Source organism: Thermobia domestica, chromosome 7 (assembly GCF_964235325.1).
Source record: "Thermobia domestica chromosome 7, izTheDome1.hap1.1, whole genome shotgun sequence".
Taxonomy (NCBI): Eukaryota; Metazoa; Arthropoda; class Insecta; order Zygentoma; family Lepismatidae; genus Thermobia; species Thermobia domestica.
In genome coordinates, this window is record NC_137460.1 from 263,215,158 (window position 1) to 263,235,493 (window position 20,336).

The following is a 20,336-nucleotide window of genomic DNA, read 5'->3' on the forward strand; positions in this document are numbered from 1 at the left end:
CTCACTACTATCGTCAGCTTCCTACGTAAAAATATCTGAGTCGCGGTTGAACATCTTATCACTCGTTTGATTAATATTCTTTCGTAAATTGCCCATTTCTCGCTCCAATTTAGAAACTCTATTCTTAACTTCCTGATCTATTTCTGATTTAAGAGCTAATCGAGCGGGGATATTTTGCACCTGTTGAATAACATTCTGGATGGACTGTCTTGTGTGGGTTTCCAATCTATCTACTCGCATTATTGCTGCCTGGTATTATCTGTTTTCTAAAGCTGCCTTCTTAACTTCCGCGATGTCATCCTGCATTCGGCTTACCTGGCAACGTTGTTCCCGTAACCCTATCATAGTTTCTCGAATATACGTATTTCCGGCGCCTATCGTTGTTTCGAATTCTAAAATCTGATTATTTACTTGAGTATGATGTTTGTTGACGTTAACCTCTAACAAGGCGTGCCTGTCCTTTATTTCTTTAAATTTTTCTTGGTTCGATTCACGATCCTTTGCGACTTCGGCCCGACAACTTTCAATCTGCACCTACTTGGACTCCAAGTTTCTCCTACATTCGTCCCTATATTCCTCGATTTTCTCCTCCATGGCCTGAATATGTGCGGTAATGTTAGCAACAGCATTCTTAGTCTGCACTATATCTTTACTCGTTCTTTCTAACTTAACATCAAATTCTTTAAATTTATTATCCAGATCTTCCCTTAAACTAGCATTATTTTCTTCCAACTTTATACTTAATTGTTCTGACTGTTTTTTGAGCAAAGTGCATTTTCTTCAACTGCTCAGTATCTGCCATTGTAAATGATTATGTTAATTGACACTAAGTGAACTAATAATTTCTCTAAAAGAAGCTAATAATTTCTCTAAATGTAACTAAATTTCTCTATAGAATGACAATAATGCAACTAATACACATACATAACCACTAAAGAAAACATACACTTCACACTAATAATGCATAAACTTATCATCAATATTTTATTTATTTATTTTTTAATACCGGTAACTTAAAGAACTTTTTCGCGTTATTGTAAAGGGATCCCGGGTTTCGGCACCAATTAATTATGCTATCGTTTGATGAAGGAGGTCGTGTGAATTTGCCTTGTACTTACAGTCTACGTTAATCATAATGTAAAACTTTCCCAATCATCTCCTTCGTAAGGATGCATAAACATGCTTTGCCAATATTCATTCAAGTTTGGGAGAACTTGAATGACAAGATTGGTCGCAACTTGGTCGGCTGCGTATGAACTATCCTAATTGAAGATAAAAAAAAAGAAATTGAATACTAAATTTTACCTTCTTTCCGTGCTTATTACTGTATACCGCGAGGGATAGTTCACTACTTTCAAATTAAAATGAAGTACATACCGCAACCTAACTCTTGCGTTAAAATTAGGCTTTACACTCAAAGAGAATCAAATAATAACTCAAGCAATGGAAGTTCGCTTCAAATACTCATATTTAACTATGAAAATAATCTGTCTTACATGAAAGAAATATCACAATAAATTTGATATCTGCATATGAACTAAACATGAACTAATATTAACCATGAACACCATGAAAATGAAGCTTGTACTATTACTATCAAATATACAATTTTAAAAAAAATCACATATATAAAATACAAATTACTTTTTCCTCAATAATTTCCCTATCTAGCTAAACGCAGTGTTGGGTAAGTTACTTGTAAAAATGTAACGCGTTACAAGTTACTTTACTTTGTCTTAAAATGTAACGCGTTAGTAACGCGTTACTTGCCTCAAAAAAGTAACTGTTACTTTACTTCGAAAGTAACGCGTTACTAACGCGTTACTTTTAGGTCAGAAACTTTGAATATGTGAAAAAATCTTATTACTTCACTTTTCCGTACTTCTATTACTACCGCTATAATAATAATAATAATAATAATAATAATAATAATAATAATAATAATAATAATAATAATAATAATTATTATTATTATTATTATTATTATTATTATTATTATTATTATTATTATTATTACACGTTCTGAATCGATTTATGTAAATACAAGGACAAATTTTTACTTGACAACTATATGAACATTTTAATGTCATGTATCATTGACTAAAATGCCATACTGCGCTACTCGTAGGGATGGGCACGAGTGAATTCGAGCAAGTTTTCTTTGAAACTCGATTCGACTAGAAACAGACATATTTGAGCTCGACCCGAGAACTCGGCTTGAAAAATTTCCTCCAACTCGACTCGAATTCAGGTCGAGTTTCGAGTCGAGTCGAGCCAAATCTGGTGTATAGTTTCGAGTACTCTCTTCAAGTATCCTACACAGACAATATAATTATTATAAATGGTACTACTACTACTACAACTTATTATTGTTATTATTATTATTATTATTATTATTATTATTATTATTATTATTATTATTATTATTATTATAACAATACTGTGTATAAACATGAAAGATAGGCGGTTTACATATGAGTACTAAAAAAGTAGTTGATTGCCAACCTCAGTAGTCGTGAAATTTAGGAGTCAAGGTCATTGTTCACGAGATTCTGAATTTTGGTTGAGGGTCTATGTTGAGTATTCGGGCTCGAGCCAAACGTTGTTAAAAGTTATAGGGCACTGGCCAAATATCTTCAAAACTGCTCGCCCAGGGTTTAGAATTTTAAACGACTCGAGCAGATCGGCTCACAGCTCATTCACTATCGACTCAAACCGAGAAGTGAGCTGAGCCAACAACTCACCCAACCGAGTCGGCTAGAGCCCTTCGCTCAGTTGAGTCGAACCGAGCAGATGGCTTATCCCAACCAAGCAAGCTCGACCGATGGTTCACCCCAAGCGAGCCGGCTCGAGCCATTGGCTTAGTTAAGCCGAGCCGAGCTAAGCTTGTTATAAAAAATCTCTTGTAGTCTCGCTATCGATACGAGACGAGATGCGAGCAGTGTCCCCTCTCGTGAGCAACGCTAAAAGTATTCCATATTACTGCTTAGCTTACATTTCTTATGACTTTCGCTTCCCAGTGTAATCAGGCCATGATTTCAAAACGAGTTAAAACGAGTGAGCCATTTATCAAACTCGACTCGAGAATATTACTCTTGACTCGACTCGAAACTCGAATTGGATTCTAGTCGAGTTTTAGCTTGACTCGGGCCCATCCCTATGCGTTAGGAAAAAATGGTTGCTTATTATTATTCTGCTAAACTAATTATATAATAATAACAATGTTGCTATGTAAAATTTAAAATACAGAGTATAGAGAAACATTACACTACAACTGACAAAATGAGAACAAATGAACTGGGGGTGAATCAAAACTTGCCAGTAACTCTAAAATTGATACATGCTTTTTAAAGCTAGTTGTTCCAAACTCAATAATCAACGGGACTTTAGGATATGCAAACTGGTCTAAAAGAACCTTAATATTACATACCATCAATATTCCTAACTTTTGGGAAGGGGGGCTTTGCCTGAAAATGTGAAAATTCTGCAAGATATTTTATATACTTTACTATTGTAAGTAAGATTTCGGAGGGGGCTTAAGCGCGGAAGCCCCACCCCTAAATACGCCACTTCTGTTCACCATCATCTTCAGCTTTTAAGAGAAAGTATTCTTTCAAATGTTCGAACGATAAAATATTTTCGTTCTCCATCTTTATAAAAACAACACCTTTCAAAGCAAAATAGACTACCAGTACCATTGCACTCGTAGTTCACTCACTGAATGTATTGATTTGGAGCCGCCAAAATCTAAGACAAAATCTTCCAGGTGCTTGCAATCAGTACACGTGATTTCCCTGAGGCTGTCCTCATCTTCCAAAAACAGCAAGTGGCACTATATTTTATGTAAATAAACAAATGAGATTGTATCTATGAAAGCCTACCAACGTAAAGTTCGTAAGAGGAAACGGGAAAATGCACATCGAGATTTCCCGTTCCGCCTTGCATTAAGATGAAAAAGGTTTTAACTGCAAATTTCATTGCTAAAGGTCATAAGGCGAAACGGGAAAAGGCGAACAGTGCAGGAATTGTCGGTCACTGACATCGTTCATGCTCCATTGTTCCATTCTGAGAAAGTCACTTACAGGAAAGAAACATTTGTTTCCGAAAAAAAAAATATACATATATTGTAGTTACTCATCGGAAATGTAACGCGAAAAAAGTAACGCAAACTAGGTACGTTACTTAAAATTTTGTAACGCGTTACCGTTACAGTTACTTTGGAAAAAATGTAACGCGTTACTAGGAAACGTTACTTAAAAAGTAACGCGTTACAAGTAACGCGTTACTTGCGTTACGTTACTTCCCAAGACTGGCTAAACGTATATATATAAATAGATAAGTGTCTACATAAAGTAACCTTTCGTGCACGATATTATTAGTAGTGGCTAATTTTCGTTGCTTTTCTGTTCTTTTATTGTTATTATTACTGTGACGGTAGAACTGGCGCACTGATTAAAGAAAAATCACTTTAGTTTGTCCCAATGGCGTGCTCCTATTAATAAATTCCTTAGGAACGTTCCTAGCGTTAACTCCTTGTAGCTGCATCAAACATATATTTAAAATTACTTACAAAATGTCTCTTCAAAAGCGGGATCTTCCCTTTGGTATCGTCCTACGACTACTGAGTGTAGATGGAATCAATGTAATATCACTAGTAAGAAAGCCTTTTACCACTAATCTTAACAGGTATCGGGCCTAGGAATAAACGTGGAGAATTCTTCTAATTTCTGCTAAAAGTGTAGTTGTGATCAAACCATGATTTTACAATGACGCAATTCTTCACACTTGAAGTGCGTGGTTTCCTCTCTAGTTGTCCATGCCCGATTGCTTGGCACACTTTTTGGTCACCACAAGGCACGTGATGAGTAAGCAAGTACTGGAAATAACACTATTCCCTATTGGTTAACAATTGAAAAGTTGTCCAATCATGATTAAACTTAGAAGTGGTTGGATACGTGGCATGGCATAGCAACTTCTAGAATGTTCCATGCAACTACGCAGAAAGGAATTCCCGTGCCTTCGAAACAAAAGGCTATTGTTCTCCACACACACACATGCACAAGAAAAGTCAGTTTTTGGCGTCGAAGAGATGACATGTACTGTAAAAGCACTCACATGGTTGCCAACTGATAGATTTATCACTAAGAATTGGTTATAAATTCAATAAAATATACGCATTAATTTTTCTTGCTTCGAGATTCGATAGCATAGCTACCACTAGAATAACACAACAATGTTTACAAAAATGGATAAATTACGGTACCAAATGATTTCATTTTAATAAAACATCTACTTAAGGGAAGACCTTCTACTTTAGGGAATCACACTCTAAGGTGTACCCAATCCATCTATTTCAGCAAACTTTTTGATTAAAGAAGTGCTGCATACATATTTTTCCCTACGTACAAATTCATTTGTCACGAAATCAGTATGGTTTAATAAGGCATGTGTAGGAATCTAAGCAGCATTATCCAACCATAAAGTTTGCTATTCTAGAGCCAGTGGTTAGAACTTTCACTGTGATTTGCTAAATTGGTACGGCTTGCGCCATTATTTGTGGAGATATTACGGCATTTGGGACGATGCCACTACAGCTTTGCACAGGTCTAGCTGCAAAACTTTCGAACTTTTTCGAGAACATTATTCTTGTTTTTTAAAGTTTCCATCCATCCTATACATATATGTGTGTGTTCTTATGATGAACCTACATCTTTCCTAATATGCTAACAATAAGGTTTTCGTTACATCTTGGCGATGCATATGTGGAAATAGAAAATTACCAAACAGTAAATTAATACAGATTAAAGAGGATGAAGTGTTTATAGAAATGCGTGATAAGCCATGGGTTTCTTAGAATTGTTTGTGAACACTCGGGGAAAATCTGAAAGAGTCAGGAAATTCATTCTTCAAAAAAGTATGTAAAACCTGTTATTCTCTATAATGAAACATAAGGGAATATTTTTATTTTTTCAGAAAGTTGTTCGTAGGGGATCAAAGTCTCCCCATGTCCCTCCCTTCCGTAACTACGAAGATATTTTCTATTGGATTTTAGTCATTCAATCTTTTAGGAAACGTACCCTCCCTGTATTTCAACATTTAGATAGCCGGTATGTCAAGTCAAAATCGAAATAAAATATACTGTCTCTGCTTTTTTCCAATTCAAACAATGGTCGAGATAATATCTCGTGTAAGAATTGGTAATATGTGTGGCTAAGTTTGGGAAGATTTTTGCTATTTTGCCTTGGCAGTGCGCGCCAGGGCTCTAATAGAACACTAACACTGAAGTACCACTACTGGAAGACTGATTCGACAACAAACTTCCTAGTGTGCTCTCATCTTGTAAGTTAGTCTGTATTTTTCAATTGTATTCCGATCATTATTTTTATCCCAATTTAATTTTAGGTGGATGAAGTTCATTAACTGTTGATCATAGCTCAAATGAAAGGCATTTCGAATTGGACGAAAACTATTTGGCAGTGATTTCTCGTCACCTTGCAAAAAATGAACGAAAGCTGGAACAAGTGCGCGAGCAGCAGAAAACTATTATAGAAAATTTTGCTCCCAAACCAGAGGCTACTAGATCTTTCCCTGAATACATAAAACTACCTTGTAAAACTGGAATTTATTAATACAGTGCAAGAGTGGTTACTATTTTCACCGGACAATGAACAAATTCTGATAAGTTTACAGTTTTTTTTTTCATACAGAAAACATCACATAATTTTAAATACAATCAGTTTTACGTAATCCTTATTCTTTCTTTGCAAACATCTCAGATTAGCTATTAGTAGTAGTACTAGTAACAGCATTACATAACGACCGCAGCAAGCAAAGTCGTAAACTTTACTCCACTTCACTATTATAACAACTACTAATACTATTACTAATAATACTACCATCATTGTTATTAGTAGTAATAGCAGGAGTAGGAGTATTAGTAATAGCAGTAGTTGTAGTACTAGTATAACAAGAAGAAGAAGAACGATACATCTCAGTATAAACACCAGAGCCATTTCTTTTTGGACTAAACGACTGCAAAAAACTAAGCAGTGTGGAACCGACTTTCAGAAGAAAATTGCACACTGTAAAGTAGCATCCATTATGGAGTATATATAAACCATAAATAGTTACGGGGTTAACAGTGTTCTTTGTTGGTCTATATTAAGCTGAAATGAAGTTTACTGTACATGAAATCTTGCGAGCTTTCAAAGATATGGAACACTCTCATGTTTGAGGAAAAGTTATCATTTACACCTTGAATACCTCAAAACATGTCTCTAATAATTGGGAAGAAAATATCTGTGGTACTGATTAATGTATGGCCATTCACTTCTGCTGCGTCAAACCCCGGCTCAATTGTAGGTCGTCTCATGTTGAGTTTGATGGACAGACACCGTGCGCGTGGGTTTTCTCAGGTTCCCTCGTTTCATTCCACCAATCATCCCATCAACATTCGTCGGTTTAAACCAAAGTTTTTGAGAGATCTTAAATTAAGTTCGAAATAGTACATACTAAAGTATATTGAAAATTTGAAAATGGCTTTACAATACTATGCATAGCTATGGTCTACAGCTTTTACATCTACACAATTACTGGAAAGCTCGGACCCATCCACTTAATTTCTTTACACAAGCGTGACCATGAATGCGTCCATATGAACTATATACATGACAGGGTGTATATCGGTCACGAGATCAGAAAATGGTTATGACAGTCGCGAAATTTAGCTTTTGGGTCACGTTTTTTTTTTAACTACAAATATAAGTACACATTAAAAATTTTGTTCTATAAAATGTCCCAATTCACCACCAAAAATGTATATGGTCGGCTTAAGACACTAACAAATCTCAAGAAAACGCTCTTCTGTCGCATGCATGAAAATTCGGCCTAATTGGCACCCAAATACGCTCTTGAGAATGTTACGAAATGTTACGTTTTTTTAAAGAAAAGGTCACGAAGAGTCATGATACTTCATTTTGGAATTTTAGTAGACACCCTGCATGGGCTCAAGTAGTACTTCTGTAAAGCATATTAGACATAACTTCTCTCATATTGGATTTCACTTTATTTCTCCAAAGTGCAATAGGTACTGGAGACATACCAATTTCATGTAAAGTTTTCTCAGAAATTCACTGATGATGTTTTCCTCTTGAGAATTTTTTGCATGTGACATGCAAGTGATAGTTGGTTCTTCGGAAATGTAAGTATGTCCTTGAGGAAACTTTCGAGCAGCGCATTGGAACATACATTAAATACATGCATTAAATGCGTAAGTAGGTTATGCAGTCAGTTAAGTGTGTAAAAGTAGGTTATGAAGTTGCGTTTTGCAAAGCATTAAAAAGAATTTAAGCATCTTGTACCTGTATTACCTGCTGAAGTTCAAGAGAACGAACATATATATGTTCATGTCATCCGAGGGCATCTTTGTTCGAAAATGAGTGTGCCTTCCTCTCTTGATTGTGTCCTTGTATATAGACAATTAATATGTAGGATTTAAATTGTTCCTGGCAGCGAATATTACGCAATTTTTCTCCGGTTTTTCATATATATATATATATGTCAAATGATATGCTTCTACATGTGATCTGCGTCAAATTTCGCTCTAAATGTCTACGTGTTTTTATTGCAGGAGCTACAACTGAGCCTTGTAGGAGGAAGAAAGGTACAACACATCGTACGAAGAACACTGGAGAAACTATTCTGCAATAATTTGGTACTTGAATTTAACTGGACAAGCAAGCACAAGAACCCTCTCAGGAACGTTAAATTCACGGATATTCTATTAGCTGAGTATTCAGGATGGTTGCAGTTGTAGGCTTCTAATACTCTGTAACGAAGGCCTCACTGGTGGTTTGTCTGTGTGCAGCGATTTTGAAATCAGGGTTCCACTATAAGTATCATGAAATTTTAACATTTTTAAAGCTGTAGGATACATACTTCAAATGTCTCACCTCTGGGGCGTGGAGACCCCGGATTGGTCCCAGCTGGTGTCATATGGGATTGTGGACAACACTATGTGCCTTGCATTTCTAGAAATTCTCCCGTTTCCTTCCCTCCATCTTCCATTCCATCAATCACCTTCCATCCATCCGGTCTGAACCAAAGTTGCAGAAAGACCTTAAAATATATTCAAAGTCTCGACGGTTAAATCTCGGTGTTCAGATAATTTGGACAGTCCCTGTTCTATTCCTGTCAAGGTGCATTTTTTCTCGTGCGATTTAAATCCATTTTTTGTTCCGTATATTCCCCATGGTTAGGTACAAGGAAATTCATTCAGCTTTAATGCTTGGACTGTAGATTAATAGGTAACATTAATAATACCAATGTGTTTTCTGCGTACTGTAACGAAAGAAAAGAAAAGAATATTTTGACTATCAGGTCCCCAGTTAGTCGCGCCCTCCAACCATTGAAGAGTGACCGCTCTCCAACTTGTACTACTGAACTCCGCATGCATGCATGCAACAAAAGCATCTGTCGCGGGTGTGGACGCTACGATTTGTCAGTAAACTATGCATGCGAGTAGTTACTTTTATGACTGTATCCAGTTGATTGTATGTTATGACTGGATCCAATTGAATTAGTTTGCATAATTTAAGTTGTTTGATTGACTGGTTGCGTTTAATTAGCGTCATCAGATTTTTATGATTTTACTGGAACTGTAAATTGCTGAACATACATTTTTTCGTTTTACTGTTGTTTAGGTGGAATAGGATAATAAAGTAATTTTCTTACAACATTAACGTCTATTTTCGGGTAAAGCATTTTAGAAGTCTTTTTCTCTATACGTTTTACTTCATTTTGGAATGTTACTTGTCAGGATGAATGTTATGTATTGATTTATTGTTCCTTGTGCTTGTTCCTAAATACGTTTGTGACAAATATATTCCCTTTACCGTCTGTACCCTAGAGGCTGTAGTTGTTTTTATGGTAGCATTCTTACAAGTACATTTACTAGAGCCGCGTTGGCTCATTAATAGAGTGCTCGCCTCTGGTGCATAGAGTCCTTCGTTTGATTTCTGCCCCTGCCATGCAGATTTTGTGGTGAAGAACCGCCGTGTGTCAAAGTGTGAGTCAAAGCTACTTAAAACCCTTTAAAAATTAAAAATTCAATATACCTCTTACTGTTATTAATGCAACTGGCGTCTCTCGGAACATCATTTTACATAAATTCGACATACCTGCAAGACAGAAATAAGCATTAAGAGGATAAGATTATCTTAGCCGAGACTTTCCAGGGTTTTCCTGAGCAGCACCAAGCATATATCCCGATCTTACCGTAATAATAGGGCGTTCTTGTCACCTTGTTACTATCCCGGCCAATCCAAATCTCGGTAATTAAAAATTAATTGAGTCGTGTCAAATTAATCTTGAGTCAAAACATAATTAAATACCGGTGATTGATAACGTCACGTGAGAACACGTTGGTTTATATTAGTCAACAATTTCCTATAATAAGGTAGTGTTATTTAAGAATAACTAGACCAAAGCCCACTCGTGAATGGACAACTATAGTTACATAAATAACCCTCCCAGAGTAGACGGCGTAAACGTTTCAACGAGGTTAGTGCAGTGAATCCGATGCATTTGTCCCAATCTCCCGAAAAGTATTTGAGATAGTAGATAGAGGTAGTAGTATGTCGGGTAGTAAAAAAAGTATGTGAGGTAGGAAAAAAAAATGCCAGCAGCATAGAATTTAATTCCTGATTGTAGTATGTCAAATCAAATTAAAAAGTCAGTGCTCCACAGATTTCCTGAAGAGTGTATCAATTTCTTCACATTGTATTTTACATGTAATATATTTTAGGATATGTTAACAGAATCGCAACACTAATTTCTTTGTAATTGTTTTCAGGTGCAGTTCGGAGAAGCTGATACGCATTGAATGGTTCTGAATGTAAAGTGCTTTCTGTAATACAGAACTGATTTCGCCACGTGAAAGAGAGGGATGGTGGAAGTGAAGCGCGTAGAGAGAAAACTGATCGTGGTCGAGACGAGCCACAACACCCTGAAACGGTACGCGTTGCTATTGAGTAAGAGAAATAACATGGTGCCAAAAGTAACCAAATTTTTCAGTGTGTTAAGAACTCGTTTCAGGGTGTTACAATTGTAAGTCAATATACATGTTATAACATTCAATTTCGTTTTACGAAATCTGTTAGAAGATATATATATATATATATATATATATATATATATATATATATATATATATATACAGATATATAGCTGTCCTTAAAATTAGTATCCTGTAAAATGATCACAGCAATATGGCAGAATTGCACGCAGAAAAAGAATATGTGCAAATAGAGATAAACAAGCAAGTCCATAAATGATACGAAGTGATGATCTGTCGTTGCGCCATGAACGTCGTATTATTGCGACAACCGCTAATGACATTGTTACCGAATTTAACAAAGGACAAACTCTTTTGTGTACAAATGTTTGTAATGTTTGTTAGATCAAGTTCCGTTTCCCAAACTCGTGGTCAAATTTTCTTGCACAGTTACAGCAGATCATCCAGTTGTAGTTATTATTCCATTATTAATAGTAGCAGTAGTGCAGAAGACGAAGTCTCCCATTCTATAACAAATAGTTTAATATCATGGGCAAAAAAGCATAACGTTCCCAATAATGCTCCAACAGATCTTCTTCATATTTTGACACCTCACATACCCGGACTGCCTCTAGATTCAAGGACACTTCTTCAAACACCAAGGACAATCGAAATCAAATCATGTTCGGGTGGATCTTTTGTTTATTTTGGTGTCAAGGAAAACATAATTAGAATGTCGTTGTCAGGCATTATATCCAAACTTTATCCAATAGTAGAAAAGAGGCTTTCAGTTGAAAATACAAGGGATATTTTCACTTTGAAAGTGAATATGGATGGCCTCCCAATACACAAAAGTTCAACGAAATCTTTTTGGCCTATATTAGGAATTTTAGATCAGGCTATTGACAGGACTCATTTCATCATTGCATTTTACTTCGGGGAAACAAAACCAAATAGTTCAAATGACTTCTTAAAACAGTTTGTTGATGAATGTATTGAATTAGAACAAAATGGTATTGTAGTTGAAGGTAAATTGTATAGGTTTTCAATAAGTTGCATTATTGCGTATGCTCCAGCTAGTTCTTTCTTAAAATGTAATGTTTCTCACAATTCTTTATTCGGTTGCGAAAAATACATACAGGAAAGTACATATTTGGGAAGGACCTGGCAATATGAAAATACTTCAGCTCTAAGAAATGATTTATGCTTGAATAACTGATTTATGCTTCAATAGCATGCAGTACGAGGATCACCAGCGATCTCTCAGTATTGTTGGTAAATTAAATATAGGTTTAGTTTCACAAATTCCAGTTGAATGGATGCATTTAGTATGTCATGGTGTTGTCAAATATTTATATATGTATGGGTACAAAAGGGCCCTAAAATGTAAATTGAAGTCTGTGGACATAGAAAATATTTCTGATAGACTTCTTTCAGTAGCAATTCATGTTCCGAAACAGTTTTCAAGAAAACCACAATCTAAATAAATGTTTAAATTTTGGAAAGCTACTCAGTTTCGAGCATTTGTTTTGTACCTGTAGTTTTGAAAGATTTGTTGCCAAAGCATTTGTTCGATCATTTCGTATTTTTTTTCATTTTGTTATGTACCTTTAGCTAACAATAGTAGCAAACTGGAAACATGGAGAATTTATGCACATGAACTCTTTGACACTTTTGTTAGGTACATCCCAGAATATTACACTCCAGAATTTTCAATATATAATTTTCATAGTTCATTGCATGTAGTTCAAGATGTTGAAAATTTCGGACTTTTAGATAGCTATTCTGCATTTCCTTTTGAAAATTACATGAAAACAATTAAAACTATGATTCGTGGACGCAATAATTCTTTGCAGCACGTAGCAAAACGAGTTGAGGAAAAGTGTGTTACTCCTAGTACTCGTAATGTTAGGAAAAGTGTGCTACTCCTAGTACTCGTAAAGTTAAAAGACAGGTTGTTTCTTGTAGTGGTGTCATTACATCAGTGAAAATGCATAACAACGAAGATTGCCTTATGAGTATAAACATCCCAGGTAATTGCTTCATAACAAAAAGCGGTGAAGTTATCACTATTAACGCCATTGATAAATAAAGAAAGTATGGTAGTATATATATCTTAAAATGCGATGTATTCTCAAGTAAAGCAAATTTTTACTTTTCGCCCTTACGTAGTAGTAAGTTCTCTATCTTCAGAGTGGAAAAGAGAAAGAGGACAGGTTCTACTTTGACTTCAGATTGTTTACATGAGAAGTGCCTTCTTATTCCAGACTTTTTATATGAATCGGCATATGTTTGCATTCCGTTCTGTAACATGAGCCATTTTTACTAATACGTGTATGTCATGTATGAAGACTTCTCATCATAGAATCTTCCAGTACACACATGACTTTCAGGTATGTTATAAAAAATGGAAAATAAAATTGAATTACAAAACATGAACAACCTCAATTCTAGAGGTTACTGGTTAATACATATTATATACAGAGAAGTTAAGATCAAACTAATACGAAGACAGCATGCGTGCTGTTCCCTTACCAATGAGAGAAGAAAGTAATTTCAGCACGATATCTTGCAACTCAGGAAAACTAGCATCTTTTTGTACAGAGCAAACAAACTTACGACATCCGACACATTTGCCCATAAATTTCACTTCGCATCCATCGCTCTATACATTTTAGACAATTCCTACATCATACACTACACACTTTTTGATGTAAAATTTACGAATTATAATATCACCTTTTCAACATTAACATCAGTGTTTTCCCATCCTATTTCGTTCATGGGCAGACCAACATCACTAACAGAACTACTAAAGCATATATCAATTCATTGTCCTCGAGAGAAAGCACTATGGCTTCGATTAACTACTCAAGTTTGTATCAACCTGTCCATTACTTGTTGGAAATGAATTTTTATACCGACATTTCTTTCGCTTTTGCTTTGCAAAGGCTTTTTCTTTTCGTTTCATTTTTCCTTGAGTTGCTGTTAGTATTCTTGTTCGACCACTACTCTTTATTTCACGGGTTGCTTTATTAAGTGGAGCAGGCAGCCTTCAGATAATGACGGATTTCCCAGGGATTACTAACGTAGTGGAAGATATTGCTGCAGAATATAACAGAAGATTATTCTTGGGTAGCTGATGACGTACCGGAGCCTTGAGGAAGAAGCTCTGATGAACAATGGTCCATATCCTGAGATGTGCGTGGTAAGTTTGTTTATAAATTGCGCTTGTGAAACGATGCTTTTCTGTTCAACGAGGGGTTTGGACGGTCTCTCACTGAAGAAAACAGGTATTCCTCCCCTGCAAAAAGGAGCACGATTGAAAGGGTAGGTTCCAGTCTTTTCAAATCTAAGTACGATGTTCCGTTGTGTTATAGTACAACGATATACTAACCCTACAAGTTCACCAATAGAATGAGGATAAATAGTTTTTCCTGGATTATAAACCACCCAGTCGTTAAACAGCCAATTGTATTGGGACTTCGGAGACCCATAAACCGATATTTCCACCATTTGTAGTTTATGATTGCAATGCGGGGGAAAAATGTGCATAACCGCGCCATCTTGGTAAATATATACAGGAATTGATGAGGAATTTGTAATCAATAATAAGGTAATCATTATTTCATGAATATACGAACTACATAAGATTTCAATGGGTAGTATCGATCTTACTATTAATTGGTATAGCCTACAGCTAGTATATGTAAGCCATACCGTTTCCAAATTGTAGGGTATTAATTTACGTTCCAGGTATCTCCCATAGCTAAATATTTCTCGTGAAGTATTGCTTTTAAGCTATAAAATTTCCAAACCCATGTAACCGTATTAGCAATCTGAGCCAATTACTATATGAAAAATTCAACTTTACCTTTCTGCCCGAACTGAATCCAATTCTTTTGTTGTTAATTGTTGGGGGTCGTTGGAATATGACGTGCAAGTGTCTTGAACCACAATTTTTCTTAGTGTATCTGTATTTATTTTATATGCAGAATCATCATCTACTGCAAATTTGGATTTCAACCTATCAACGTTCATTTCCACATCCAAAGAATACTTAGCACTATCCTTGTCCATTTTTTGCTCTCCTGGTGTAGATAATATTAGTTCTGTGTTGTTAGTCATCAGCTCGTATGTCCACCCTGTCCCTTCGAGTGGATCTTCTTGACGTAAATCATAATCGATTTCTCCTTTGCACATCAATTCCAACTTAACAGACGCCTCACCAGCCATTATTACTTCAAATTTAATAAGAATTTGGCACTAGTCTTGTATTTCCCTTATATTTTGTGCTGCCAGTGTTAATGAAATGAATTACAAGAACGTTCAAAGATGAAATTTTATACTTCCAATGAAACAAACGATCAGATTTTAATAAATGACTGTATATTTGATTTTTCAAAATAATAGGTTCTTCGTCTTAATCTCCAGTTTTATGCTACAGGAAACAAAGACCATTGGGTAGTTATTAAGCGTATAAATCGAAAAATAAATAAATAAATAAGCGTATTACTTAACAAAGGATTTAAAACATACAGCAGATAAGAGCAGAATGAGAGGTTTTACCCACAGATCAACATACCCTAACGGTAAAATTGGTAACGACTTAGAAAAAAAAAAACGTATTATGTTTGCTACGCTTGCATTGACATCTACTCTCACTGGCAAAAGTATGTAACTATTTGCCCGCAGTGTAGCCATCGAACTAAAGTATTCACCAAAATTTGCAATGGATCCATAGTCGTAAATTAGTCACCAATAGTGGCAGTGTATCCATATAGAATTTAGGCCCAATTTATAAATATTTCGCAACAGAAATAAAACAGTGTCCAAACAGATCACAATCTTTTTATTAAATTATTCATGTATAACAGTTTCGCCAACTAAATCACTAACTTCATCAAACACCTTATCTATGACGAATTTGATGAACCCAGAGGTGTATTTAGTTAGCGAAACTGTTATACATCGATATCTAAATAGAAACATCGTGATCTGCTTAGAAATTGTTATTTATATCTTTCATTAGAAAAAGAAGTTGCCACGAACCAAATAAATACTTCCCCATGAAATTAAAAATTCGAAACCGTGTGATTTTCAAGAATTTTATCTTCAATCGATTATTTCAATCCAAAGTTATATTAAATGCAGAAAGGTGTTTAGTGTTTACACTATATGTATAATTTTATGTACTGAGGATTTAGAGAAATTTCTTTTCGCGCTGTTAATTGCTAACTCAATTATATATATATATATATATATAAAAAGAATAGTCTGGCAATGAAATCCGACCTTCATCTTACAACGCCGGTGAGTAAATAATACGCTTTCAGTCCCTCTCCCATAGACTTTGCACGGTCGTGAACACTGAATTATGGATGGTCTGGATAGGAATTGATTAGGCTATCAAAACGTACAGCCAAGGACCTTCTAACCAGCCACACAGTTTCACGGTTTCAATTTTATCGATTTCGTAACTGTTTTCGAACCAATTTCTTAATATATATTGTTGAGGGATTGAAGTTAAATAGATTTTATTTCTAAAATTTTTATAATTGGATTGAATAAAGATAAAATGAATGTGAGAGAATTAAAAGACAAAATTAAAAGTTAAGTAATTGCAGAATTAGGTTAAGGAAATAAATTACAAAATTATGTTGTCCATGTTTTGGTTGTGTCAGTTGTAAATACAGACGTGTTAATGTGCAATGTTTTGGTTACGAAGAATAACACAGAAGTAATGCTGTGTCAGGAATGTTGTGAGAATAAGTTGTAATGTTTACGTTTGTCAATTGTTAACACCAACACAAATTTTAGAATGTGACAAAATTGTCAGATTTCGGAGATAGACGTCTGGAGATTTTGTCTATTTGATTATCATTGCAGAAACGTGAATTTCGGCAATGAGGTAGCAAACACGTGGAGAAATGTGAAGCAAGGTGGCAGTTTGGAGAGTAACAAGTTTGACATAAATACTCTCGGAAGATGAGATCGAGGCGATTCGACGGAGAGAGGTCTCAGACTGTCATTTGACGAAGAAGAAACTCTCAGTTTAGTTTTTGTCATTTTATAATTCGATGAGATTTACTTTAAGACCATTCATGAGCTATGGTCAACTAGTTCATAATACAAGTTCTATAACCGTTCTATAGTGGAACATTTGAGCAGCATTATTGTCGCCAGTAGTTGGAGTTTACTCTGCTGCATCTTTGCTTCCTGAGAGACAACATCAACAGCTATCCTAAAGGTATGTGTTTGCTATTCGTTTTCCGTCATCAAATAGAGAAATTAGTCAGACTCCTTAGGTTGTGATCTGGTAATGTTTGTACATCCTACAAACAACAAAGTACACTCTAACATCACGACTGATTATTGAAAATACAATGATTCTAAACTTAACTCGTCAGGTGTTTACTTTATTGAAATTAGTAATAGACTTTTCCCTGACATTATAGAAAATGTCAGGAGGACAACCTTCCTGTCACTTCGAGAAATCCACTCGCTAGTAAAGGCACGACAAGGGGGGTTGACAATATATATATATTTATAAAATGCATCAGCAAATGATTATGACATCAAACACTATTCGAAGGTTTCTTGCACGCACTGGAAAACGTGAAGTATATTAATATTTATTTGCATATATTGTAATTGTAGATTGTTCCCATAATGCCCACCGACATCGATTTTGCAAAATAAATATTAATTGAGAAATAATAATTGAGAAATAAATTTCACTTTTTTATTTTGTAATCAATTTAAAGGCATTTTGTTATACTATCATTAAGAAACCCATATACATCATATTATGAATCAATCATTATGGAACAATTACATGTGTTACACGCAGCAGTGGTACCAATCTTTGAAAGTTTCATTTACAACTTTCTTCCTTTTTCTTTTTTAATTGATTTTGTGAGTAATGGTGCATTCAGTATAAAGGTACAAAGATTCTCTCTCTCTCTCTCTCTGTATGTGTGTATGTGTTTCTATTTTCCGGCGTAAACGTGTGGATACTACCAGGTATAATTTCGTGTGTACATATGCTAGTGTATGTGTGTGTGGCGGGAGTATATGAAGTATTAATTGTGATCGCGTAGTGGAACTTATCGATATTAGTACGTACATATGAGCGGCTGTTACTACTCACGATAACTTTGGACGAATGCGAATTTTTTAGTTCTGCTTTTTGCAATAAATAAGTAGAGCGATTCCTCTCCAGGGAGTACCCCTAAATGGTAGCCCCTCACCGTGTCCAATTCAATCACAAATTATCTCAGTCGTTTGTACATCGTTTGTACAGAAATGTGCAAGCCAAAGTTTCGTTTGTGCACAATTAGAGGCGCCGCCAGAACGAAAACAAAGTGGGGGGCTGAGTGGTAGCCCCCCACCAACATGTCCCATTCAATCACAAATTGCCGCAATCGTTTGTACATCGTTTGAACAGAAATGTGAAGGCGAAATTTTCGTTTTACACAATTAGGGGCGCCACCAGAACGAAAACAAAGTGGGGGCTGTCTAAGTGGTAGCCCCCCAGATGCCCAATTCAATCACAAATTGTCGCAATCGTTTGTGCAGCGTTTGTACAGAAATGTGCAGGCCAAATTTTCGTTTGTACACAATTAGGGGCGCCGCCAGAAAGAAAACAAAGTGGGGGCTGTCTAAATGGAAGCACCCCACCATGTCCAATTCAATCACAAATTCTCGCAATCGTTTCTACTTTGTTTGTGCAGAAATGTGCAGGCGAAATGTTTGTTTGCACACAATTAGGGGCATCGCCAAAACGAAAACAATGTGGAGGACTGTCTAAATGGTAGAAACATTAAAAAATGTGTCACATACTATGGAGTAGTTTTCTAAGAAGACTTTGTTCACACTATTGTGTTGATTGGTATGTTCACACTATCGTGTGATTCACTATGTTGATCTTATTCTAACGATGATGGAATTAAATGTTTTTTTTATATATTTATATTTATACTTACAATCATTATTGTTGAGTTAGTTTATCACTCCTCGGCTCTTGTTATTAAACTTATTAATTATTTCTTACGTGAGCTGAATCTTTATGAGAAAAATGCATTTTTTCTTTCAAACTCGAACAGAATCCGTTATTCTCATCTCGTACAGGAAATTGATACGTGGAAGATTTAACAAATTGACAAAGTAGGCGGTTAGAGGTAAAATTATAACACAGTATCGTGTTTTGTTTGAGCAGCTTCATTAAACTCATTTTGCAGAAACTACAAAATGTATGGTGAAGTATTTTGGTGCATTCAGCATTATGATTTACGACTAGAGTTGCTAACTGGCCGGTATTTGCTGTGATTTTGATTAAGACCAGTGACCGGTGCAAACTTCTTATTAGCCCTCTTTTGACCGGTATTTTGGAATCTGCAATGCAGAATATAACATTGAACATCGACAGTTTTCAACAGTGCCTTTACAAACACAAATTTCCGTTGTATGATACATTATCGATATATTTTTTTAAACTATGCCTTTTTTATTTATTTAATATATGAAATTTGATAACATTTAGATTTTATTGTAAACCCAGATAGCACAGAAAAGTTTTTAAAAATGTTTAAAAATTTGCAGAGGCAAACTAAAAAGTTTGCAAAAAACTTGCCGTTTCAAATAAGAAAATTTGCCGAAAGTTCAATGCAAATAATGAAGTTGACGCTGGCTGAGTTTGCAGCAAAGTTGTCTCAGAAAACGAAAACATCTGCCAATACAAACGAAATGTTTGCGACTGCACAGCAAGAAAGTTTGCCAGGACTTTGCTGCAAATATTTTGTGCAAACTTTCTTTGACAACATTTCCGAAAATGAGTTCATAAATTTGGTGAAAATATTAAAAGGTTTGCAGAAACATTGCAGAAAGTCTTTTCACGATCACAAGATCATGTTTGCTGAAAATGTACCAAGTAATGTTTGCTGAAAATTTATAAAGTAATATTTGGTGCAAATTTAGAAGGTAATGTTTGTAGCAAATTTAGAAGGTAATGTTTGTAGCAAATTTAGAAGGTAATGTTTGTAGCAAATTTAGAAGGTAATGTTTGTAGCAAATTTTGAAGGGAATGTTTGTAGCAAATTTAGAAGGGAATGTTTGTAGCATATTTAGGAGGTATTGTTTGTTGCAAATTTTGTATAAGGCTAAAATATGTATCAAAATTCTGAAACTAGTGATCGAGGTATAAGTCAAAATAAAAACTGCTTGCGATTTAATATTATTAAAACAGAAAACATAATCTACCATTCCGGTTGCATTCATGGAG